This window comes from Stegostoma tigrinum, chromosome 2, assembly GCF_030684315.1.
Source record: "Stegostoma tigrinum isolate sSteTig4 chromosome 2, sSteTig4.hap1, whole genome shotgun sequence".
NCBI classification, from domain to species: Eukaryota; Metazoa; Chordata; class Chondrichthyes; order Orectolobiformes; family Stegostomatidae; genus Stegostoma; species Stegostoma tigrinum.
In genome coordinates, this window is record NC_081355.1 from 30,486,813 (window position 1) to 30,508,465 (window position 21,653).

The 21,653-nt window shown below is 38.7% G+C and overlaps 1 long non-coding RNA gene across 4 annotated transcripts in view; it reads left to right on the plus strand.

Annotated features, from left to right (window-relative positions):
* The window catches only part of LOC125460607 (uncharacterized), a 106,900-nt gene that overhangs the window by 56,524 nt on the left and 28,723 nt on the right, over positions 1–21,653 (plus strand). For 3 of the 4 annotated variants that reach the window (XR_009446977.1, XR_009446976.1, XR_009446973.1), the window contains 4 exons: positions 4,581–4,661; positions 5,435–5,532; positions 10,141–10,244; positions 16,062–16,177. This is a non-coding gene — a long non-coding RNA (uncharacterized LOC125460607). The remainder of the gene's footprint in view (positions 1–4,580; positions 4,662–5,434; positions 5,533–10,140; positions 10,245–16,061; positions 16,178–21,653) is intronic. The other variant, XR_007249286.2, reaches the window with a different exon arrangement.

A 21,653-nucleotide genomic window follows, 5' to 3' on the forward strand; every position in this document is an offset into this window, starting at 1 on the left:
TGTTAAACCACCTAGTCTTTCCAGATGTAGTAAGCCTTATTATCTCTGGCATAGTTAGAACTGCTGATGCTGGAGTCTGAGATAACAGAGTGTGGAACTGGAGGAATTCAGCGGCCAGGCAGCATCAGAGCAGCAGGAAAGCTGACATTTTGGGTGAGGACCCTTCTTCAGAAATGGGGGTGGGGGGAAATGGGCTCTGAAATAAACATAGAGAGGGGTGTTGGGGCCCCACCCCTGGCCTCATCCCATGACCAACCTTCCCTCTCATCCCCGCCTCCTTGATCTGTCCATCTTCTCTCCCACCTATCTGCTCCTCCCACCTCACTGACCAAACCCACCACTGCCTACCTGCACTCACCTATTACCATCTCACCTACCTTCCCCAGCCCCACCTTCCCTCTATTTATTTCAGACCCCCATTCCCCCTCCCCCATTTCTGTAGAAGGATCCTGACCCAAAACGTCAGCTTTCCTGCTCCTCTGAGGCTGCTTGGCCTGCGGTGTTTCTCCAGCTCCACACTGTTATCTCATTATCTCTGGTGTTCTTTAGATGGAAAGCAGGAGAAAGCAAATGGAAACAAACAACTCACAATTGGCTGGCTGTGGAATCAGGAGAGTTGATAAGCCTCTCTTGTGGGCCAGATTCTCCTGAGGCCCATATAATTAGTACACTAGTCTACTGGTTTATTTAGAGTTTTTTTTTGTGATAACAGTTATTGCTTGGAGCCAAAAGCAGTTTTTAAAAAGTGCTATGACTTCATGCCAACATATCCAAGATTTTGTTTCCCACAATTGTCTCTCAAGTAGTTCTTTTTTTAAATTTGTTGTACTTTTCCTACTATTTGGTTTGAAGGAATGCAAAAGATCTGGATACAGCAGGATAAAATAGGATTTTTTTTTCAGTTCAAATGTTCTAGTTCTTAAACTTGTGACCTTTTTACAATTTCCAAGGAAATTTCACAAGCCTCAATGGTGTTTATATTGTTTCTATTGATTATTTTTTATATTGCATTCTGGAGAATCTATGAAGAGATTGTGAAAGACTTGAGGCTCAAAGTCTCCTATTACAACAATCTGGAAGGTAGAAAATAGGTTAGTGTCCTGACAATTTGGAATAAGTCCATTTTGCTTTGCACATCTTTTGCCTTTCAAGTTGATGTATTTGGGCTGTGAAATGTAAGAACAGAATTAGGCCATTCAACCCATTGAGTCTGCTGCACTATTTGATCATGGCTGATATATTTCTCAACACCATTTTCCTGCCCTCTTCCTGTAACCCTTGGTCCCCTTACTGATCATGAACCTCTCTATCTCTGTATTAATTACACTCAATGACTTGACCTCCATAACTCTCTGCAGCAATGAGTTCCACAAAGTCACCACCCTCCAGGTGGAGAAATTCCTCCTCATCTCTGTTCTAAAGGGTCATCCCTGCACCCTGAGGCTGTGCCTCCGAATTCTAGTCTCCCCCTACTAGTGGAAACATCTTCGCCGCATCCATTCTTTCCAGGTCTCTCAGTATCCTGTAATTTAAAATCAGGTTCCCCTTATCTATTTAAATTCCATTGGGTACAGATTCAGAGCCCGCATATGACAAGCCCTTCATCCCTGGGATCATTCTTGTAAACCTGCTCTAAACCCCATCCAATGCCAGCACATCTATCCTCAGGTATGGGGCCCAAAACTGCTCACAACTTTTGTAATTGCTTTGGGATTCCTGGTGCTCTGCAAATGAGAAGCAACAATTAGAGTAAACAAAAACAGATAATTGAACATCTTGTTTTTCATTTCTGCATCCTAGATCTTCCCTGCAGTGCATAAACAAAAATCACTCACTCCACCACTATCATACAGTTGCAGCAGTGTGTTCCATCTATATGATCCATTGCAGCAACTCACTAAAGCTTTTTTCAACAGCATGTTTCAAACCCATGTTTCCACCACTTAGAAACACAGGGGCAGCAGATGCATAGAAACACCACCACCTTTATGTTATCTTTAAAAGCCACATACGACCCCAACTTGGAACTGTATCACCATTCTTTCACGGTTACTAGGTCAAAACACTGGAACTGCCTTCCTAAAGAGCACAGTGAATATACTTACGACTCATGAACTGCATGGTTCAAGAAGGCAACTTATCAGTATCCTCGGTAATCTGGGATGGACAATGAAGGCTTGCCTTGCCTGTGACACACACATTCCAAGAATGAATGAAAAAAAAATTGCAGCTCGCTCATCCTTACAAATGAATATGATCAAAGTCTATCTAATTGACTTTACCAGCACAACTAGAAATTCCCTTTCTTATGAGACTCTGATCATTCTTTATCTTCTCTATAGTTTAAATGTTTGCTCATTTTGGACATTTTACTAATGCTTCAGTACTTTATTCCAGGATTGATGTTACAGCAGGCTCCATTTTGGTTGAAAATTATTTAAGAAGATTTGGGAAGCTCTCAACAATCCAAAGATCACAGAATTGAAGCATAGATTTCACAGTTGGTTTTAATAAAGCAGTAAAAGCTTTTTCAATTGCTAACTGGTAGCAGAGAATTTGTTTGAAAAGAAGTCAACCCAAATTTCATGAGCTTTTTCATCAAAACATATTTTGTTCCATCAAATGGTAGAAAATAATCAAACAAAGTTGCATAACTTTTACAAACTAATATCTCCCAGTTCAATATGCAGCCATACTTTTCACTTATTAAAGCTAGTTTGAATAATTTCAGATTGATTATGTTTTAAAATAAAACAAGTATATTTGAAGAAGTGAAGAATTAATAGTAACTATATGATAAAGTATAAAAACTTTAAATGTCCTGATTGATTCTAATCAAGTTGTAAACAAGATTAATTTCTTTAAAGCAATCCTCTCAGTTAAAAAATGTAAATCAATTTAAGTAAAGGACCATTTGATCAGACCCAGTAAAGGGCCATCATATCAGATGGTAATCAAACAGAAGAGCAAAATAAGTTACTATCATCGTGTTACCTTGTTGTTAATTAGATTGGGTTTCTGTCTGGTGCATAAAATCAAAGGTTATTTCAGCATCCAGTGAGATATGGGACATGATCCAGTTCCAATCCCATCCATATACCACTACTGTCTAAATGAGTCTCATGATGCTTTAATCTCAGAATATACAGTGAGTTGCTTCTTTAAAGTTTTTATTGTTCTTAATGGTCAAAACAGAGTAATAACTCAAGGAAATTATATATTTTAATTTCAGTTGAAATACCAGACATCATAATATTTATGTAATGTTATCTGCATGTATCAATGTTTTGTAAAAGTGAAGCAGTTGCTCATTAATTTATAACAAAAGTGTGGGCAGGAAAGACAGTCCAGGAATTAAAGCTGTAGAGAGAAAGCAAGCAAGAGCGAGCTGAGGCAGATTAATTCCAGAGAGTGGCAGCCAAGTATCATCACAAAGGAGAGAAATAAGAAGTGGCTATAAGAAGAAAGAGCAGGACTAGCCTGGAAATCAAAATCAAGAATGGTACTGGCCTGAAAAATTAAAACAGGGAGCAGTAGCAACCTGGAAAGCCAAAACCACACCTGGAAAAGTCTGAAATAATAAAACAAATGAATTTATAACAAAGTGAGAGCTGCAAAAAATAATACCCACAGGGAGACGGAGTGCACAATAGTAGATGGGTGGCTAGCAAGAAAGGAAATGGCTGAAGAATAAGGGGTGGGATGGAACAAAGCAGTGGCAATATGTTTGCTGAACTGAAAAGTCCTTAAAATAATGTACCAAAAGCAAAGAGATCTGACTGCAGTCCCAGCTTCAGCATTCCAGCATTGTTTTCAAATCTATGACATTATTTCCAAATCTCAAGGTTTTTAAGGCACTAATTTACAGTCTTTTAATGCTTAAATTGGTTTGCCTAACCATGGCTAGAAACAACCAGAAAAAAATCTGGATTAGTAGACATTTTTACTGTTGAAAAGATGTGCAGAACAGCAACTACCACATTTATATATATATATAATTTACATACATCTGTTTTGCAGTCACAGTAGAAAAAATATTTCGAGGTTCAAATTTAATTAAAATGAACTTAAGCCGTGCATTTATGCCAGAAGAGAGTAAATTAGACCCTTTCCTTTCTAAGCCATCATGCTTGCATCTTCAACCTACAAAACAATTTGCTAAATGTCTTTCTAAGCATAGAGCACAGTTTGTCAGCTTACGTTTTGTAAGCATTTCATGTCATCTCTCTCCTCCAGCTTTGTTTATGTGGGCAAATTACCAATTCCATCAGGAGGAGATTCTGCAGAGCTGAAGCCTAGACAAACATTCTGTGACTGGTGCTATTTATACTTTCCCATGTCTGTTCAGAGCAAGTCTCTTCATACAACTGCTGTGTTTTTTTTAAGTTGCATTTTTGGCAATGTGCTTCCATGACCGTAGTAGACCTTGTGGCATTTTCCTTGTGGTATTTCATCATGTAGTCAGTATGTGCTGCATCCACAGAGTGTTGATAGTGTAAGAGTGTATATTAAATCAACGCCAGTGTTCAAATTAAATGCTTGTTGCAAGATAATTTTCAGATTTTTGATTGTTTTTGCAGTTACTTCTACTCAGGCAAGTTCCGAGTCATCGGCTATTATTTTGACGAGGCACACTGATTACAGAGTTGAAAGGTTAAAAGGTAAGCCACTCATCACATATTATCCAGTCTTTGCCTTGATCATGTGTCCATGGTGGTGATGTGACTGGCCTGGATATTGTTCTTGTCAGTGATGGCCCCACAACATCAACAGCGACAGATGCAATAATGGTGGTGCCACTAAAGGTTGAGGGGTGTGGTGGTTTAATGACAGAATAGTAAGTGAACCTATCTTAGAATAGGAGGACACTTGTTGATGAAGCAAATAATGGTTGTTAAGCCAAGAACATTTCATTGAGGAGTGTCTAAAGTAACATCATAGAGCTGCAAAGATGGAGTTCTGACAATCACAACTATCTTCCTTTGTCTCAGCCACTAAAGTCTTTCCCTTTAATCACCATTGACCAGGTTGCTAGGAATCGTTGATCCTGTATTTGGTTGATATGTTTCGAATCATAAAATTTTAATACACAGAAGTAACACGAGGACCAACATACTCTTTAGAAAAGCTATTCAATTAATTTTAAATGGAGGTCAAACTCTCTGAAGAAAGTAAAATTGGAGAGCTTTTTATTCCTGAGCCATTCTTGCACCTTTTGATAGCTAGCTCAAAATTGAATGGATAGGAGATCTGGGAGTCAGTGACCACTATGCTGTTTGTGACAGAAATGCCAGGGTAAAATGAACACAGGAAACTCAAATCCTGATTTTCAATGTCAGCAAACTGTGATTTCAATAGATTGTTGCATACTTCGGTTTTCCTTTGTGGTATTTCATTACCCTTATAAATTCTTCATTTTTTAATTTATTCATAGGCTAGGCCAGCATTTATTGCCCATCCTTAAATAACCCGAGGGCAGCTAAGAATCACCTACATTGCTGTGGGTCTGGAGTCATATGTAGACCAGAGCAGGTAAGGATGGCAGCTCCTTCTCTAAAGGACGTCAGTGAACCAGATGGGTTTTTCTCAACAATCGACATTGTTTCATGGTCATCGTTAGGCCCTTAATTCCAGATTTTTACTGAATTCATATTACATCAGCTACCATGGCAGGATTCAAATCCTGGTCACTTGAACATTCTCTAGGTCTCTGGATTAACAGTCTAGCAATAACACCACTAAGCCATCACCTCCCCAGTAATAAACATACAAGTATAAACATTCTGGAAAGAAACAGGAATGCCTAAAGTAGTTTTTTTTTTTAAAAATGGCACAGATAGAATAATCTTACATTTTATATATTTATACTACTTCAGTTGTCCATTTGCCTTGTACCTTTCAATAGAGCCACTGTATACTTATTGCACAAATATTTAACTGAGCTGTCTTTCTCTATTTTGCATTTGTGTGAATGAAAATGGAAACTTGCAATCAGTGAAAGGCATCTTCACAAAGTCTATTCTCTCAAGTATAAAATGAGGTGAATGATAAACAGAGCATTTCCCTAAAAAGAACCAAGTCCTGAGCACTTGAATCATTTATTTTATACATAGTGTAAACATCCTACTGTAAACCTTTGAGAATTAGCCATCATTGGGAATTGCTATTTTAAACTGAACCAATTATAAGCAGCCAGCTGGAATGGAAATTTATACTATGATGCCTGCTAAAGGGTTACTATAGCTATGGAAAGATGCAGACAGGGACTGCACTGTGGCAAATGAGAGGATAAATATTTTCTTCACAGATGCAATTAAAACTGCAATTAATGTAGACATTTCACTGATGGAAGGGGGAAACTGTAATGCGGTTTTCATCCACACATTGTATCAACAGGAAGTAGAATCCACTTCCTCTGCTCTCCTGCCAAAAGTTATTTAAACTGATGATGTTGAGGCAAGTCGCAGCAGAAGCAAGCCAGTCGTTTTTCCGTGAGTACCCAGCGGAGTCCATGTCTTCACCAGGGGTCACTCCTCTTGCACCAACTCGCGAACCAGTTTAAGTCTGCGCAGAACCACTGAAATGATAGCACTGCAAAGTCAGCTGACTGCAGTGTCACAGTGCTGCTGGTTTCTTCACGATCGCAACTGCCAGAAAGCTAGCTCTTACTGCTGCAGATTTCCAGTCGCAGTGCGGCAAAGCAGACGCTGCAGCAGGCTCAAAGCAGCAATGGGATTCTTTCACTTGGGCCGTCGGTCTTATGGGAGAAAAAGCTTATCCGAAGTGAAATAGCAAAAGAAATTGCCAACTAGATTTACAGGTTAATTTTCTTGGCATGCAGTGCTTTCAGTTAAGTAAAGGAACCACACAAAAGGTCTGTGCCCACAATGCTAGGAAGAGAGCCTTTGATGAAGGATGGCTTGCGCTCCCTGGCTCTTTATTAATAGTTTTTTATGCCATGCTAACGTACCTGCAAGATCGGGACAAAGGATACAGTACTTTTCATCGACCATTTCATCAAGGCCTTTTTTTTTGCAGCCATGCAGCTTGATGTTCCAGTCTTAGCTCAAATCAGGAATGAATGCAATAACATGGATTGACAACAGTGCCTGTCTCTGGCTTAGCACAGATCTCAAATTAGAGGCCAGACCTGCTGACCTACTTCACTTCAAATCATTCCTGGATTCAGGGCAGCAGCTGTCTAGTACCAACATCACTAGCCATCATGTGGAGAATCCCGGGGATTGCAGTGCATGTCATGCTGGAGACTAAGGAAAATGGAGTTGTACACATTTGTATTTCCAGTTGCGGTTTTAAGCAGCTATAAAATCCAGACCTTCCAACTGCTTCATTGTTCTTTATTTGTCGCTGTGTGTGGATTAAATTGTCTTTTAATATCAGCCTTTATCTGAGCTTCAACCTCTGGAATTAATGCATCAACGGTGCTTGTTCTATCTAATGGATTTCACTGAATACATGCAATGCGGCTGAGGGCAAAAAAAAAGCATCCAGATAAAAGTATGTTGTGAAAACAAAGGAAGTACTGTACCATCACCTGGATTACAATATTTGTATCAGCCCTTTATCCTTGATATAGCTTTACATTTTTCTACATCAGGTTCAGGATCTGCAGACGTTGCCAGTAAATGTTATCTAATGAGGCAAAATAAAACGACAGCCGGTGAAGACTGCGGTAGGAGACAGAAGCACATTTAGGATTTTGCCAATTTTATGCATGTAGTATGTGAGCCAGTGCCCCGAGGGACAGGCTCTTAAACGGGGGAACAGATCACAGTTGGAGGAATGAATAAAATGACAGGAGTAATGGAGAGTCTGCAGTGCAGAATGCCACAGAATCACTTCGCAGTTAGCAATTCCATCAGCCGCTTAAAACTGAATAATTCATGGATTAAATCATCCCGGACTCACCTTTTGGATAGGCTGGTATGATTGGAATTTTGAATATATATTATATATACATAAAAGATTTTGCATGTAAAATGTCAATTTGGATCTGAAGGGCTATCAAAAGCTGGGTGCTTCAAATTAAAAAAAATCTTATAATCCTGTGACAATAAGGCTGGTAGGAATGTATTACTATCACAAGGGACAATTGGGTGAAATTATATTAGCATGGGTAATCCCTGTGGCATTTTTTTTGTTTGTTTGCTTCCCTGTGCTGAGTTCAGATGCTGTAGAGTTCAGAAACCATTTCTATCTCTCAAATACGTTACTGCTGTAAGATTAACTCTTTTATTTTTAATGTCAGATGAATGCATTTTCTGAAATAGCAGCTGTGTCTTCAAATGCGCAGTCACACAGTTTTAATGGGACCATATTAGATCAAAAACTGATAACTGTAAAACAAAATATCCTTTAAAGATTGTGACGCATTAGTGTTGCACAGCAGTCACTTAAACACACAATGCAGACTAATACTGCTGATTTCTATTGTTCTCATGAAATCCCACCTATAAGACGATAGCAACAGCAACTCTTCATCTGTACAATATTTCCCATATTCTGACCTTCTAGAATCTGTCAGAACCATAGCACTGGTCATTTTCATACAGTCGTTCGTTACTTAAAATACTCATTTGTAAGATTACAAAATAGCTGAACCTACTGTGCATCTGCTTGGAAAGCTGCTCGGGTGAAATTTATCTTCATAAAAACCCTAAAAGCCATTAAATCAAAATGTAAAACTTACTAACAAGAGAGTAGGATTGATTCTTTACCTACAAACGGTAAATAAATATCCCTAATGTAAAGTTGTTTTAATTCTCCTGATTCTTCTGTTTAATTTAATTAAAGTTGATTGAGTTATTAAATTCAAAAAGGTCTCAACTTTCATTAAAGATAGTTAAAGAACTTAGCATTTATCATTAATGTACTAAAATCAGACTCCAACTTATTATATTGCTGCTGTAAAACTGAACAGATTTCTCTCAAGGCTGTAATATATATCAAAGAAATGTGTTTCTAGATTCTTGTATAATTTGATATTCAATATTAAGCAAAGCAAATTCACTATGGTACCAAATGGTATTTACACATAATTACATTTTACATTTAAATGATGTGGTTTCCCCACAAGGGCAATTTATTCTTTACAACATCACAAATATCAGTCCAATTCTGTATTATCTGTGCAGTTTAAAGTTTTTAATTAATTCTTGACACACCAGCAAGAAAGTCATTCAGTGGTTCTTTCATATCAATCAAAGTTACAACAGACATTGAAATAACAATGTAGATTGACGAATGTATCAAAATTGACTTTTAATTAGTATGTGTAGTTAGTACACAGAACAAAAAGGAAACTAAATGACGCTGTCTAAATGCACTTTTAGTTTTGGTTTTGCAATACATTTCCCCTGATTAACTAAAAAAAATCTAAACTGATTATATTTTCATGGGATGTGGGCTGTCACCCATTGTTGTGTGTCTGGAGTTGCATGTATGCCAGACCGGGTAAATATTTCTTTTCCTAGAGGACATTAGTGAACCATTTTTTTTTTTAGTGACAGTCAACAATGGCTACATGGTTTTTGCTATACCACCTTTATTAATTCCAGATTTCTCATTGAATTCAAATTACACAATCCACCATGATGGGTTTCAAACTCATGTTCCCCAGAACATTAGTCTGGCATTACATCCCAGTGACATTAACACTAGACCACTACTTTCCATGAACCATTTTATAAAACTTCAGTGAAATTGGATAAGATGGAAACCTTTTTATGTATAGTTTATATTTTCAGGTCTGGAATTCCAAATACCAAATGGTATCCATAAATCTTAGTAGGCCAAATGTTTGCAGACATGTCTGAAAGAGTGAAAACATTGATTTTTGATTCATGCACCCTTTCCATTCTTTGACCTAGGTTCAAGATTCAACTGCTCAAGGTTGGATTTTGTGGTTCTATCATGTTTATATTTGCCTTTGTGCTTCAATTAGGTATTGTAGGAGTGAGTAACATAGCATAATACAACTTGCAAGGTGGTCATTTAGTGCATTACACTGCGTCAGGTATTGGAAGACTCAATTGTTTATTCCCATGCCTTTTACCTTTCTTAATTATTTCTTTCCTTCTTGAGTATTTATCCTTTTCTCTTTTTGTTTATTTGCAACAGTTCTCATTGATATAGCATCTTCAACAAAGAAAATATCCCAAATCACTTCATATGGTTGCAATGATGAAAATGAACACTGGACCAATATGAAGATGTTGAGGAAGGTGACCAAATGTTTAACAGAATCAAAGAATTGTTATGATGCAAAAGAGGCCATTGGTACAGCGTGACTGCCCTGGCTCCCTGAATGTTTAGACTCAGTGCCAAACTCCTGCCTTTCCACCATCATCTTGGACTTGTTTCCGTTTAAATATTTATCCAATTCCCTGTTGAACCTGCCTACACCACAATTCAGGCAGTACATGCCAAACCCAGACTAATTATTTTTTATCCCCCCACCTTACATTTGCTTCTTTTATCAAATACTTTAAAACAGATCTTGATCCATTCATGAACAGGAACAGTTTCTCCCTATATACTCTATCCAGACCCCCCATGATCTTGGAAACTTGTATCAAATCTCTGTTTAGTATCTTAGCTTTCTTTTCTCTAAGGCAAACTGTCCCAATTTCTTCAAAGATCCTCATAACTGAAGTTTTTCATCCTTAAAAGCACCTTATAAAACATTTCTGCAATCTCTGTAATGCATTGTCACTCTTCCTATAGTGTGGTGCCTAGAACGGTACACAAAACTTCAGCTAAAATCTAATAAGTGCCAGATATAAATACAGTATAACCTCCTGCTCCCGTACTCTCTTACTAAAGCCTACAAGACTATGCTTTATTAATAGCTCTCTCCTTATCTGTCCTGCCACCTTTAATGATACATGCACAGGTACATCCAATTCTCTCTCCTCTTGCATATCCTTTAGAATAAGTACCCTTAATTTGATACTGTCTCCTCATGTTCCTTGTAAAAGGGTGAACACCTCACCCCTCTTGACATTGAACTTCATTTGCCATCTATCTGCCTACTCCAGCACCTTGTCAATATTTAAAAGGCATCTAGTGCGTATGTGAATAGGAAAGGTTTAAAGGGATAGGGGCTAAATGCTGGCAAATGGGTCTAGGTCAGATTGGCATGTCTGGTCAGCACAGACAAGTTGGACCAAAGTGTCTATGTCCTTTAAACTTTCTATCCCCTAACTAAAATTATGCTCCCAGTCAATGATCTATCTATCAAGGGGAAAGGTTTCTCCCTGTCTACATTATAAGTGTCCCTCAAAATTTGATACATCTTAATCATGTCCTGAGACAATACCTGCTGCAGTAAGGAAAAGAGCCCCAGTCTGTCCAACTTGCCTTTATAAGTGAAATTCTGTAGCCCAGACAACGTCTTAGTAAACATCTTCTTGCCCCATGCAAGTGCAGTCACATCTCTGTTATTCTTTTCTTCTGTAAAAACTACTTATTGGTGAGCTATTTCTGAGTTTTGAAATTATTTTCTCTAAATGTATCAAATTTGTCTTAATGTTCATTGAACATTGTCTTCAGTATGTGTTACAATTCATTTCTGCTTAGACAGGTGAGCTACCTTTGCCTGCTACCCAAAGATTCAATGTCCATAAATTTGTGTCAAAGCCCTGAAATTTCCTTTGTGCATGATTTAATTTTTTTTCTAAATCTACAATCCTTATAGTGATTGCGTTTCCTCTCCTGTCACCATTGCCTGGGCAGCATCTACGTTGAATGTAAAGACAGATACAAAGTATTAATTTAACATCTCTCCATGCTTCTTGACTTCAGATATAAATTCCCTTTTATGTCCCTAATTGTTCTCTTCTTGACACCGTTTTACTATTAATGCGCTTACAGAAGCCTCCAGTATTTCTCTTTGCTGCCAGTCTTTTTTCAACGCCCCTCTTTGCATCTCTTAATTGCTTTTCACCGACCTTCTGAACATTTTTTATTCAGCTTGGTTCTGTTATAAAGCAGAGGTTGACTCCCCACCCAAAACTAAAACTGAAACACCCAGGGAAGCTCACCTTCCCCTATAATCTGTTAAAGCAAGTGTGAAAAGTCATATAATCTGCCTCTCACTCCCCAAATCTATTATAAAGGAGGTTAAATGAAATGAACTCCTGACAGTCAGCCAAAAATCAATAAGTAACAATTTATCTAACTAATTCTAACAGTGAACAAATTAACAGTACAACTAACAAACTGAACAATTCTCCCTTAACTACTAATTATTCCTGAATGAAACAAAATCCTAACGAAGTGCTGTTCCAATAGATATAAATTCCACTTATATAAACCAAATCAATAAAAAGAAATTTAAAGCTCAATCTCTCAAAATTAAAGCCTGGATAAGTCTCCCAGAATGTTTCTTGCCTTCTATCCTGCACTCAGGAACACTTTCGTCTGTTGAATTCTTGTGCCAGGAATAATAGCTAAGATTGCAGTCATATCTTTATTTGGATGGTGCTTATTCCCGAGATCTTAGAGATTTCTGTGAGAACCTGCGATTTTATCTTTCTTTAGAGCTGATGGCTGTTGAAAGCTGTTCTCTTAACAGTTTGCTCTTACCCCGATTATCAAATACCCTCATAATTTATATGCTTGATGTCCTATTAATTTCTTACAATAGGATTGGTCTGAGGTAGTGAAAACCATCAGATTTAAATTTAATTGGGCTTTAGCATCTAGGGCCTTGTTTAAATTCATTAGCTAAATTCAAAAATCTGTTGCCTTGGTAAAAATGCTGCTTTACTGGCTAACAGTATAGCCTTTGATACAATATTTAAATTTCAAAAACTCTCTATGCATCTGCTACTGCCTGCAGATATATTTATTAAACTCTGAGCCTAAAAGAAAACACACAATGCACTCTTCCCCCTATCATTTTACAAACAAATTCTAACGTCCTGCCTTCCAATCCACAAGTACTATATCAACTTTGCAACAGTGCTTACTTGTATTCACTTCGGTATAGCAATTCATTTTAAGCAAGGTCTCAAAGGAGACGATGAAGTGAAGGAATTCCAAAGTATTTGGTTTTGATGAATGAAGGCACAGCCAGTTATTTGGGTGGCAGGCTGGGCAGGGCTATGGGGGAGGGAGGTGACTGGTTTTTCACTAGTGAGATAACAGTCATTTGAAATGGGTTTGATTATCATTGTCATCAATTTTGAATTTAGTACAAGCCGATGACTTTTCCAAATAGAGTTGGGATTTTAGGAATCACTGATCTCTGCTTGTCTGATATTATTTACAGGAGATACTCCCAAAATTTCCATAATCTATCAGGCTAGAAATGTCTTGAAACTTTAAAATTATTCACTTTCAGTCAAGGTTTATGAAATTTGGGATCACATCTTTCTTCAGCAGATAATCCCCAAACACCTGTCTTCAGAGAGAAAATTAAAGAATTAGTCAGGGCAAGGTCTTGTTGTAGTTGATCTATGATTTACATCATAGGTTGATGATGTAGATAATTCAGTCAATTGAAGTACTCTGGTTTTCACTTAACTATACCTAAACTGGAACAGAAATAGAGCCCTGCATATAGGTACTCCTCATATGTGCACATCTGGTACATATTCTTACAATGTACTGTGTAATATGAACATGCTTTGAGGCTAATTGAGGAAGTGTTCCATACCACAAGCATGTCTATCATTGTTTGTATTAGAGATTTCAGCCATTTAGTGCTTGCTGTTTTACTTAACCAAAATGAGGAACTAATGAATTCTAGCTTTGAAATCATTAATTTATCAAATCCTTACTGCATTTATCAATCATTAAACATGTTGCTAATCTGCATCCTAGTAAAATCCATTGAAGCTTTGAGTTAGGTCAAAGACATATAAGTTTTCATATAAATCTATTCTTTTTGATAGAACCTCACATGTTCTTGACACAGATACAGAAATATTGAAAAACACACACATATTCCTTCTCTGTCCATCTACCTGGGCTGAAACAGGTATTTCTGAATATTGACATTTAAATTCCAGGGCCAATCAAGAGTGTTTACTTCCACTTCCACAATAACATCCACTTCCATCTCACCCTCATTTCTGCTGAGTCACTCATCCGTGCTCAATTTAAGCCTTTGTGAACCAATAAAATAAGCCATGATAGGCACGGTCTAGTCTCATGCCAAAAACATAAGCACAAAGTTGAGCTGAAGCTCCAATACAATATTGAGGTATGGATCCACTGTTGAAAGCACTGCTTCATCAATGAAACATTAAACAATATCTCTGATTGTGTCATCAACTAGATGTAACTTATCCCATACTGTTATATGAAGAACACCAGGGAAGTTCGCCCAGAGCAATATTGTTCATCACACAGTGGCTCAGTGGTCAGGGGGCAGCACAGTGGCTCAGTGGTTTGCACTGCTACCTCATAGTGCCGGGGACCCGGGTTTGATTCCACTCTCAGGTGACTCTCAGTGTGGAGTTTGCACATTCTCCCCGTGTCTGCATGGGTTTCCTCCAGGCACTCTGGTTTCCTCTCACAGTCTAAAAATGTGCAGGCTAGATGGATTGGCCATGGAAAATTGCCCATAGTGTTGAGGGATGTGTAGATTAGGTGCGTTCTAGGGGGAGATGGGTCGTGTAGATTAAGTGGGTTCTGGGGGGATGGGTCTTGGTGGGATGCTCTGAGAGTCAGTGTGGACTTGTTGTGCCAAAGGGCCTGTTACCACACTGTAGGGATTCTATGATTCTATGATCTAGCATCACCAAAACAAATTGCCTGGTAATTATCTCATTGCAGTTTGTGAAACCTCTCAATTTGGCCATCACAGTTCCTATATTACAAAAATAACTGCACATCAAAAGTAAATCACTGGCTGAAGAACATTTTGGGGTGTCTTGAAAATTTGAGAAGTGCCAAATAAATGCAAGACATTTGTTTTAACCTGTAAAAATCTTTGCTGTGAACCATCTGTGAACAACTGACCTGGTGGCTCAGCGGTTAGCATTGCTGCCTCACATGCCAGGGATCCAGGTTTGATTCCAACCTCAAGCAACTCTCTGTGTGGAGGTGGCACATTCTTCTGATGTCTGCTTGGGTTTACTCAGTGTGGTCCAGTTTCCTCACACAGACCAAAAATGTGCAACTTAGAGGGATTGGCCGTGGGAGATGCAGGTTTTACAGGGACAAGGTAGGGAGGGTGTGTCTGGGTGTGATGCTCTTCGGAGAGGCATTGTGGACACAATGGACTGAATGGCCTGCTTCCATGCTGTAGGGATTCTATCTTCTGCTAAGCTCTCAACCACTACTCCTAACTCTCACTTCCACACCTTTCGAAATTCCTTGAACACATGAACGCCACGGGTGTGATTTCCTGATTTTTTTTAAAGTGTGGGGGCAGGTGGAAAATCCCTGCCTTTGTCTCTGATGTGCCTGACATCATTGTCCTTGTGATCCTACCCTATGATAAAAAAAGATTTTTTAAGAAGGCTTACCTTCATGAACTACCGGGATATGAGGAGATGGTGGGAGCAGGGGATAGGGGTAGATGGGAATGAGGCACACAAGTAATGGGTGGAATTAGTGATAAGGAGACGTAGAGATGGTCATGACACACATGTAAATTCCCTGCTTTGAGAAAATTCATTCTATTGTGCACCAATTATGTCATTAAGAGACGACAGGCAGAACACAAGTGAGTCTATCACAGGCCTTGACATTGGTTCCCTGGGTGCCAGATTCTACCACCCGATCAGAGACCAAAAACTTCTGGGTCCTAAGAAACATGGTTAAGGCATAGTCCTAGGGGATCTAGCAGTGAGAAGGCAAGTCTTTTTTTCTTTTACCACAGGATGGGAAGAAGGAAGTCGGGGTGTCAAAATTAAAGGCAGTGAAGGCTTTCAGAGAAAAAACTCTTGCCTCTACCCTTACTCCATCCATACCTTCAATTGTCCACTGATTGGGGCAGTTGGAGGTGTTTCCCCAGCAAACCCAGTAGGAAGATCACCCTGATTTCCTAATGAGGAAACTAACCATTTTTCTTGTCTGTTAAGAGTGCAGGTAATCGGGAAGGTGACCTTTATTGGACCATAATAAGGGTTTGCGTTGGTGGTATATCAAGAATGCTCTCGTGTTGCCCAGAACTTAATAGGTGAAATACCAAAAAATGGTGAGTATCTTTCCAAGTCCAATTCACCTAAGTATTTCTGCTTCTCACCACTTAAAAGGAGGGCAAACTTCTATCCGTTATAAATTCAACTATTCTGCACATAAAACCAAAGTAAAAAGACTGGATAAACAAAAATAGTCACTGTGTATAATCTCAGGTAAATATTGTACAATCAATACATGTTATCATAAAGTAGTACGAGAACTGAATGTTCTCCCATGCCAACTCTATCTTGTTACCATAAATGATCATTTGATGTTTTTTTTAAATGTAATGTGCAAAATATTTCTACTAAACAGACTGGAAAATGCCAGCCATTTCTAAGCTTTATCCTGCAAGGTAATCTTTCTTTTTTTCATGGGCTATTATAGATAGATCCTAAGTAGGAGAAAAGCGGTGGTGTCCAGCTACCCCTTACTGATACACTGCCTTTAGATTTATTGTCACTTCTGCATTCTCTGATCTTGTATAAGAATAAAGCAGTGACAAAGTTCCCCACTTCGTTTCAGTCCATATTTCAGTCCTACACAACAACCTCACTCTCCTCCCTGCATTGATGCAAAACTGCAACTAAATTAAATGTACAACACAGGAACAGGCCAGTTGGCCGAACTACTCCATGTTATACTACTGCTGTCTACAAGTCTCAAATCACACCTTCTTACTGAACCCCATCACAAACCTCTGTTCCTTTCTCCCTCCATGTGCTTAAATGTATCTATGTTATTCATCTCAATCATTCATTCTAATAGCAAGTTGCACATTTGAATTTGAATTAGTGAAGAGCTTCTTCTGAATTTTATATTGTTTTATTCGTGAGACCTTTATCTTTATGGTGCCCAGCTTTAGTTTTCCCAATGAGTGCGAGTGTTGCTTTCACTTCTTGCCACATTAAATAATCCTTGGCTGGAGTTTTGCTAAGAAGTTTTGGCTTCACCCCCAGGTGAAAAGTTGGCTGGGGTACTTCCACAGACTCAGGAACCATGTTATTTCACTAAATTACTGAAACAGATGAGGTAAAAGCAAACTACTGCAGATGCTGGAGATCTGAAATAAAAACAACTCTCCAGTCGTAACAGGGCCACCTAGAAATCTGACCACTGAAGGAACTGTAACCATTTCCCCATGAGGAGCAGCATGGAGGTTGAACGGGAAGATAAATAGAATGGTTTCACTGGAGGTGAGTCAGGCACAGTTGGTGCAGGGATGTGGGAGGGTGGCCACAACCAAAATGCTAATGGGGGAAAAGGCAAGGGCACTGAAAACTGTGGGTGGATTCCACTGAGCACAGGGTGCCTGAACAGGATTTATATATTTCCTTCACCCCAAGACTGCAATCAGATTACCAGGGTTTACCTAAGGTTTCATCACATGGCACAGCAGCTACACCATCTGTAAAATACCAGCAATGACAGGTGGACAATCTCCACAAAGAGACCATTAGTTGACCATGTCATTTGATGCCATCACCTCTGAGCAAGAAGCAAGTATGTTCAAGTCCCACTTGAGGATCTGAAAGGTAGAAATCTAGACTATCTTGGCTAATAATTATCCTTCAATCAGCATCTCAAATGAAAAGATTATCTGGGTTTTATTACTTTGCTGATTTACGGAACTCGCTGTGCACAAATTGGCTGATGCATTTCTCACATTGCAACAGTGACCACTTTGCAAAAATATTACATTTGCTTTAAGGTGCTTAGGAATTCTGTGTTTTCAAAATGGTGCTTTGCAAATGGGAGACATTCTTGCATTATGATTTTAGAATGTTATATTATCTTGCATGCCTTTTCTACTTAATTTACTTGATTTATGATTGAAAGCAAGAAAACTCACAATATAATCCCACAATCTTGAGTCATCATCAAGTACTTTAGTGCCAATTATGCACTTTCAAAGAGTAGTCACTGTTATGATGTAGGAAATGTAACAGCCAGTTTGCACACAAGACCCCACAGAAAAGTGAATAAATGATAATGATATTCACTCAAACAATGAGGGACAGAAAACCCATCAGGGTCAGTGTTGGGGTCATTACGTCACTTATGTTCACTTCCAACATTTCAGCAGAGTGCCTTAACTGGCTCTGACCTGTGGTCTGTCAAATTCAACTTTTGTAACACTGTTGATAGTCACATATACTTACCTTACTTTTGGATTTTAGTGTTTTTCAAAGCAAAATTTTCAATAAATATGTCAGAAAGAACATTAAGCACCCCTAACGATAGTGTAAGACAAAGGAAGCACCATTTATTTTCAATAGGTAATTGAGGTGTTGCAAAACATGACCATAGGTTGTCTGTGAAATGACCAAGTGTGGTGCATTGTGTAGGTATCACCAGCAGATATGATTTAAAGAAGTAAAAAGTCCATTTGTTAAATCCTCTTGTGAAAATGAGCCTTAAAAATTAATGATCAGTAGAAAAACCCTGCTTGGGTCTGTGACTAATTCATTTCATTCACATATAGCAGCTGCTGAGCAGCATAACTGAATCAATCAGCTGAGTGCCAAAGCACTGCAGTAATGCTCACCAATCCTCACCACCCCACAGTACTCACCATACACAACATCTCCCCCCGATCACCTCACTGAACCACACAGTGCTTACCCCACCTCCTGAAGCATAAATGCTACTGAACCTTTTACACACCCACTCCCCTCTCACATTCTAAAATCTTTGGTGTCCAGCAGTCAGATTTTTTTTTATTCACTGTGGAGACATGGGCATCACTGGCTGTCTAGCATTTACAGTCTGTCCTTAGTTGTCTTTGAGAAGGTGGTGCTGAATTGCCTTCTTGAATTGCTGTAGTCCACCTGCTGTAGGTTGACTCACAATGACGTTAGGGAGAAAATTCCAGGATTTTGACCCACCGACAGTCAAAGAACAGCCATATATTTCCAAGTCAGGATGGCGAGGGTCTTGGAGGGGAACTAATAGGTGGTGTTCCCATATAACTGTGGCCCTTGTCCTTCCAGATGGAAGTAGTTGGGGGTTTGGAAGGTGCTGTTAAAGGAGATGTTGTAAATTTCTGCAGTGTGTCTTGTAGATAGTCCATACTACCGCAATTGAGTTTTGGTGGTGGAGGGAGTGAATGTTTGTGGATATGGTGCCACTTAAGCGAGCTGCTTTGTTCTAAATGGTGTCAAGCTTGTGGGTTGTTAGAACTGCACTAATCCAATAAGTGGGGTGTATTCTATCACACTCCTGACTTGTGCCTTGTAGATGGCAGACAAGCTTTGGGGAGTCAGGAGGCGAACTGCAGTATTCCTAGCCTCTGACCTGCTCTGCCACTGTATTTATATGGTATGTCCAGTTGGGTCTGTGGTCAATGGTAGTTCCCAGGATGTTGATAATTGGGCAGTCAGTGATGGTAACAGAATTGAATGCCAAAGGGCGGCGGTTAGGTTGTCTCTTTTTGGAGATGGTCTTTGCCTGGTGTTTGAGTGGCACAAATGTTACTTGACACTTGTCAGCTCAGCCTGGATATTTTCCAGATCCTATTGCATTTGGACATGGACTGCTTCAGCATCTGAGGAGTCACAAATGATGCTGAATATCACGCAATCATCAGTGAACATTCCCACTTCTGACCTTATGATGGAGGGAAGGTCATTGATAAAGTAGATGAAGATGGTAGGATCATCCATCCCACAATGGCCCAAAATGGTAGAGTATCAGCATGAGAACTGCCCAGTAAAGTGCCCTGCAACACCCCTACCCCATCAATACACATACATGCGCATGCCTTCCAACATCCCCAATCGCCACTGTTCAAATTTTGCCCCTCTGCCAGGGCATTTCAAGCCTCAGCACCAAATTCGCCAGAGTAGCCCTTGTCAGAAAAATCGATAAGTGACTATGGGGGCATTGAGCATTTTTTTGGAATGAGCAAAGGAGGACAATGCTGTTGGGGTAAGTGATTATGTTTGATGAAAGGGCATTCATCATTACTGTGATGTTGCGGGGGGATCAGTGTCAGGGGATTGGGGATGTAATCACTGTCAGGGAATTGGAGACTGATCAGTCAGGGGTTTAGGGCATTGATCCACTGTGAGATTTGGGGAGGGTTATTTGAGGTTTTAATGTTGATTACCTGATCATCATGCTTAGCTTCAAACCAAAAACAAATAAGCTCTCAGAAGCTTCTTTCACTGTGACATTTTCTGCGCAAAAGTTTGGATCTGTTGAAATCCAGAGTCCATCTTGTCATATTTTTTCACTGTAACTTGGTGCAAGAACTACCTGGGATAAGTGTCAACTATCCATTTTTTGAAGACCAAATTTATCCATATATGATTGGTCCTAAGGTTTTTGGACAAAGGATATCTAACCTGTTACTCTAAGATTAGAAATTAGTCTGTATAGTAATAATTTATGTGAATAATGTGATTAAATTTTCATATTAAATATTCATAGATTATTGACTTGGAATAATTTCCAATCTTATATTTCGGAAAATGCAAATTGGAGAGAATATTCAGAGGATGTTTTACTGATGTTACGTTGAATATCACACTGACTAGATCGATCTAGTTACATCTTATTTACTTATCTCTCATTAAATACTACTAGATAATGAAGCAGACTATTAGAGTGATTCTAGCATTTGATCATCCGTTGCTATCATGTCATTTCTTTGGTCCACTTCATTTAGGTTATGTTATTTTTCATGTAATTAGTTGTCACTTTTGAGCAGAATGTTTGCCATGTATCTGACCAGCAATTAAACAAACATCTCCAGCTGTCTAAACTATTACCCTGTTCCAAGAATGAATTAATGTCATTTGAAAACTCACTGCTGGAAAAGCCATCATGAATATTATGAACATAATTCATGGAGTAATATATAATGGCAATATCTAAAGACTGCTACATTCAAGTTACAGTGGATTTCCAACAAATCAAAATCAATTAATTCTAATTACTAGATAATGTGAAATATGTGATTATTAGTTTTATTTTCTTTGCATCATATGACTTTAATCTGTTAGGAATAGACTCCGATATTACTTTTTTTCCTACTATCTTATTCATTAATTTCATTTACAATGTCAAATAAATACCACTAGTTTGTACTAAAATCATGTCTCCTCTGATGGCAAATACTTTTACAAAGTCAAAATTGCAGGATCATAAAATCATACAGTACAAAAGGTCATTTGACTCATCATGGTTGTGCTGGCTCTTTGAAGGTGCTATCCAGTAGTCCCAATCCCATGCTGATTACCCACGAGATCTAAATGTATCTCCTTTTCTAGAATATATTTAATATCCTTGTGAAAGTAACTATTGAATCTGTGTCCACCATTGTTTCAGGCAATGTTTTACACATCATGAGAGACTTGCAGCATAAAATAAATTCTCTGTGTCACCCTCTGCAACACTCACAAACAATACTCATTAAATTTATTGGTACTCCTTGCCTTTCATAAACTAACATTTGTGTCTGGTGTGTCGCTGACTACATCCCTTGC